This window comes from Heterocephalus glaber, unplaced genomic scaffold, assembly GCF_053883595.1.
Source record: "Heterocephalus glaber isolate CG9 unplaced genomic scaffold, H.glaber_assembly_v1.0 deba00001610, whole genome shotgun sequence".
Lineage (NCBI taxonomy): Eukaryota > Metazoa > Chordata > Mammalia > Rodentia > Bathyergidae > Heterocephalus > Heterocephalus glaber.
In genome coordinates, this window is record NW_028258381.1 from 20,692,130 (window position 1) to 20,698,308 (window position 6,179).

A 6,179-nucleotide genomic window follows, 5' to 3' on the forward strand; every position below is an offset into this window, starting at 1 on the left:
ATTTAAAGACCCAATCCAAAAATGGGCATTTGAAATGAACAGACATTTCTCAGACAAAGAAGTAGAAATAACAAATAAATACATGAAGAAATGTTCAACATCACTGGTCATTCGAGAGATGCAAATGAAAACAATGCTGAGATTCCACTTCACTCCTGAAAGAATGGCTGCTATCACGAAATCAACCAATAACAAATGCTAGCTGGGCTGTGGGGAAAGAGGAACCCTGCTCCACTGCTGGTGGGAGTGTAGACTGGTGCAACCACTGTGGAAATCAGTATGGAGATACCTCAAAGAACTAGGACTGGAAGTCCCATTTGACCCTGCTATTCCACTGCTGGGGATCTTCCCCAAAGAATTAAAAGAATCATACCACAGTAATATATGTGCACCCATGTTCATAGCAGCGCAGTTTGTAATAGCTAAAACTTGGAAACAGCCCACATGCCCATCAACTGGAGTCTAGATAAAGAAAATGTGGTTTTCTTATAAAATGGAGTAATACTCAGCCATAAAAAATGAGAAATTAGAGACATTTATAGCTAAGTGGATGCACATTGAGGCAATACTCTTAAGTGAAATAAATAGGACACACATGTGTAAATACCGAACAGTTTCTCTGGTGTGAGAAACTGAAAGTGTAAATAAGGACTAAATGTATAATAGGTAATGTGAAATAAGAAGAAAAGGGGCAAAGGGGAAGGAAGTGGGAGGGCTAGGGGAAAGGATAGAAGGGAATGGGATTAATATGAGAAAATGGAAAAATAGGAACAAAATCTTTGTAAATAGGGAGGACTGGAGGGGTTGAAGGGAGGGCTGGGCAAGGGTGAAAAATAAGAACCAAGAGAGACTATGTAAAGGTGCAAATTTCCAATGATGAATGTCATTATATTGTATACGTAAAATGTACCAATTATTAGAATGAATAATCGATAATGTAAAATAGGAAGAAAAGGTCCAAAGGGGTAGGGGTAGTGGGAGGGGCAGGGGAAAGTAAAGAAGGGAAAGGAAAAAATGATGAGAAATGGAAAAAATGGAAATAAAGTCTTTGTAAATAGGGAAGGGTGGAGGGCATGAAGGGAGGGCTAGGAATGGTGAAAAAATAAGAACCAAGATGCATTATATAAAGGTACAATTCCCAATGAGAAAAAAAAAACAACTGGGATCTCTTCTTATTAAAAAGCTTCTGCACAGCAAGAGAAACCACCAACAGCGTGAGGAGACAATTCACAATGTGGGAAAGAATTTTCACTTGCTGTTCCTCAGACAAAGGTCTACTGTCTGGAGTCTATAAAGAACTTTAAAAAAATCAGACCTCTCAAATTTAAAGACCCAATCCAAAAATGGGCATCTGAAATTAATAGACATTTCTCACACAAAGAAGTAAAAGCAGCAAATAAACATATGGAAAAATGTTCAACATCACTTGTCATTCAAGCGATGCAAATGAAAACAATGCTCAGATTCCACCTCACCCCAGAAAGAATGGCTGCTATCATGAAATCAACCAATAACATATGCTGGAGGGGCTGTGGGGAAAGAGGAACCCTGCTCTACTGCTGGTGGGAGTGTAGACTGGTGCAACCACTGTGGAAATCAGTGTGGAGATACCTCAAAGAACTAGGACTGGAAGTCCCATTTGACCCAGATATTCCCCTGCTGGATATCTTCCCCAAAGAATTAAAGGAATCATTCCACAGTGATATATGGGTACCCATGTTCATAGCAGCACAATTTGTAATAGCTAAAACTTAGAAACAGCCCAAATGCCCATCAACTGGAGACTGGATCAAGAAAATGTGGTTTTTTATAAAATGGAGTACTATTCAGCCATAAGAAATGATAAATTAGAGACATTTATAGCTAAATGGATGCACTTTGAGGTGATACTCTTAAGTGAAATAAATAGGACACACATGTACATACCAAACAGTTTCTCTGGTGTGAGAAACTGAAAGTGTAAATAAGGACTAAAAGGTATGATAGATAATGTGAAATAGGAAGAAAAGGGGCAAAAGGGAAGGGGAAGTGGGAGGGGCAGGGGAAAGTAAAGAAGGGAATAGAATTAATATGAGAAAATGAAAAAATGGAAACAAAGTCTTTGTAAATAGGGAGGGTTGAAAGGGTTAAATGGAGGACAGGGGAAGGGGAAAAAATAAAAAATAAGAAAGAAAAAAGCAAAGAAAGTTCAAGCTCAGCCTGGGCAACTTAGAGATCCTGTCTCAAAGAAAGGGCTGAGGATGTAACTCAGGGCAAATGTTCAATCCCCTGTATCTCACCACCACCACCACCCAACATTACCTGAGGAAAGGTTTATTTTGGCTCACAGTTTCAGAGGTTCAGTCCATGGTCTCTTGGCTCTGTTGCTTCTGGGCTTATGGTGAGACAGAAACATCATAGTGGAAGGACCTGGTGGAGGAAAGCTGCTCACCTCATGGCAATCAGGAAGTAGAAAGAGAATGGCAGAGAGGAAGGGGCCAGGGACAAGACACACCTTTCAAAGGCACACTCACAGTGGCTTATTCCTCCTACTACACCCACCTCCTGGCAACCTACTCAACAATGAACTGGTCAATGGATTAACCCGTTAATGAGGCCAGTGCCCCTGTGATTCAATCACTTCTGAAGACCCTATCTGAACACTGCTGCATTGGAGATAAAGCCTTTCAAGGAGAATTTGGTTCAAAAGCTCAGCATAATCACACCACATCATGGACACACACACGCAGCAGGGAGGCAGAGCACTTCTAAGTGTGCTACCAAAGGCAAGTTTTCGAACTTGTACATCACTTTATCCACCATGCACAGCAGGGTGACAAGCACATAGATCTCAACAGATATTTGTGAACCAAAAAGTCCAGATTCCAGAAGGGAAATCTAGGTACCAAAAATAGGTTTTGATACAGTGCAGTCACAGCTGTGAGAGGGATAAGGACAGAGCTCAAGCATGGGCCAGACAGGGGCTTACACAAGCTCAAGTTCACAGCAGCATCATTCCCAAGAGCCAAAAGCAGAGGCTCCCCAAGTGCAACCAACAGTCATGGAGAAGTAGAATGCTGTATATCCAGATGGCCAACTATTCCTCACCCATAAATGTGAGTAAAGTCCTGGTTCAAGTTACAACATTGTTGAGCCTCGAAAACACAATGCTGAATGAAATATGTCAGTCACAAAGGGATAAATATTATATAATTCTATTTCTATGAAATATCTAGAAAAGGTAATTAGTAGAAACAACAGAGTAGAAGTTACCAGAGGCCAGGGAGAATGGGAACAAATGGGTACAGAGTTTCTGTTTAAGCAGATGAAAATTTTTGGAAAGAGATAATGATGATAGTTGCACAACATTTTGAATGTAATGAACACCACTGAATCATACATTTAAAAATAGATTGTATGAAGAGTGTTATGTTATATATATTATACCACAATAAAAACGCCAGAAGGGCTGGGAGTGTAGATCATTGTAACTAGTCTAGCATGTGCAAGGCCCTGGGATCCATCCCCAATACTACACTTACACACATGCCAGATACAAAATAATCAGAAGTCGATTGTGATGGCACACTTCTGTAATCCCAGAACTCTAGGAGACTGAGGTAGGAGAATCACAAGTTCAAACCCAATCCAGGCAACCTAGCAACTTAGCAGGACTTTGTCTCAAAATAAGAAATTACTTAAAATGACATGGAGATGTAGCTCAGGATCAAGGCCCTAGGTTCAATGCTCAGTACCAAAAATAATAATAATAATCAGAGATGGATGGTTGGATGACATTTGGAATTATAGATATTCATCACTTAACAACAGATTTCTATTCCCACGAGATTGGTAATTGAACTGGTCACCAAATGAGGAATTGTATATAGTGTGTACAGAACAATATTCAGAACAAAGAAATGGTCAAAGGAAACTCCAACTTGATGACTTTGCTGGGGTTTTTTGTTTTTTACTTTGCCTTTATCTACATAACTCTCACATGCAGTACTATAATGTATAACAGAACATAAAGCTACAGTACTGTACCATACTGTACTGTACAATAAGCAAAAAAATACAATGCTGTATGAACAAGGTGAGCTGTACAAAAGAAGACATTGAGACTCCATAAACAAAATGTACAGAACTGTACAAAAAAAGATAAGTCATAAGTCCAAAAAATACTCTTTGGCTCTAAGTCGTTACACGGATATGTCGTTAAATGAGGAATATGTATAAAGTCAAGTGTTGGATGTGAAAAAAGAAAAAAAAGGAGTAGACTGGAGATCCCAGGCTCCTAGGGCAGTGAAGCTCAGCCAGTCCCAGCAACCAGATGGAAGCTCCCCTGCTGCCATCCCAAGCTCCTAGGGCACGGAAGGTGAGCTGCGTGGGTGCCAGAAGCACGCCCCGCCCCCCGTGGAAATGAGAAGACACATAAATAAGCCTCAAAAACAGACTTCCAGATCACCTACAGCAACCCCAAAGGGAAACGAGATGGAACATTCTGATACTCAACCACCTGGACTCTCTGAACTGGCAACAAAAGAGGATCTGGGAAAAATGAAATCAGAAATAATTACTCAGATAACAGCAAAGATTTTGCTCATGGTGCAAGACATGATTAATAAATCTAGACAGGACACAGATAAAAAAATAGAGGATCTGAGGAACATGATGGAATCCCAACATAGGAAACAAATGGAATCCATAAAACATATGCAAACAGATTTCCAAGAGATTAAAAACTCCATCGAAAGTCTGCGCAGCAGAATGAACTGATGTGAGGATAGAATTTCACACATAGAAGATAAGATTGCAATTAGTGAGGAGGAAAAGAAAAATTGTTTTAAAATTGTAAGGGAACATGAGAAATCAATCCAGCAGCTGCTAGACGATGCAAAGAAGAATAACATAAGACTGATTGGAGTCAATGAAGAAACAGGAGGAGAGAGTGCAGATGACATAAAAAAACTCTTCACAGAAGTGATGGCAGAAAACTTCCCAAGGAGGGGAAAAGAACTTGACATACAGATAAGTGAGGCATATAGGACTCCAGATAGCCTTAATCAAAAAAAAAATCTACACATAGTCATGTAATAGTTAGGATTCCAGAAATCCAACAGAAGAATAAAATTCTACAAGCAGTGAGAGAAAAGAAACAAATCACATACAAAGGAAAGCCCATCAGAATCACAGCAGACTTCTCAATGCAAACACTCAAGGCAAGAAGAGCTTGGAGTGATGTATTTCAAGCCCTAAAGGAAAACAGCCTCCAACCCAGATTGATGTACCCTGCAAAACTATCTTTCAAAATTGATGAAGAAATAAGATGCTTTCATGATAAAGAGCACCTCAGGAACTTCATGAATACCAAAACAGCACTCCAAAAAAATTTTAGACAATACCCTAGGAAAAGACAATGAGGATCACAACCCCAGGAAACCCAGCAGAATGAATCCATTGGTCTTGACAAATTAAACACAAAGGGGGAGAATCCAACAAAAAGAAAAAGTCATGGCAGGGCTTTTGGAATTTTTGACTTCATCTCCCTAGTGAGTGTGTGGTTCAATCTTGTTATTGTACTGATTGGTATTTTTCTGATTCTGGAGTTGTACACCATTCCTTGTGCTGTGCTGGCTATTTGTCATCTTCTTATGTCTACATTTTAATTGGGTTGTCTATTAATGAGCTCTAGGAATTCTTTATGTATTCTGGTCATAGGTTATATGCATTGTAAATATGGTCTGTTTAAGGACTACTTTTCATTTTAATGATATCATTTAAAGTTCTAAATTTTGATGGAATCTCATCAGTTTTTTTTCTTTTATACATCATGGTTTTTGTATCCTAGGTAGTTCTTGCCTACCCTGAATTCATAAATATTTTCCCTTGTAATTTCTTCTTAAAGTTTTATACTTTTAGGCTTTCTTATTTAGGTTCACAGACCCCTTCAAGTTATTTTCACGTATGGAAAAAAAAGGATTGAGGTTAATTTTTTATATATGGATACCAGGTGTTCTAGTGCCATTTGCTGAAGACACTATCTCTTCCTTGGCTCTTGAATCTAGTTTATATTCTATAAAATGCTACTGTTAAATAATCTTTCAAAACTCAGTGGACCATATATGTGTGGTTCTATTTCTAGATTCTCTGTTTTATTCAAATGACCTATATGTCTTTCCTTACACCAACACTGCCTT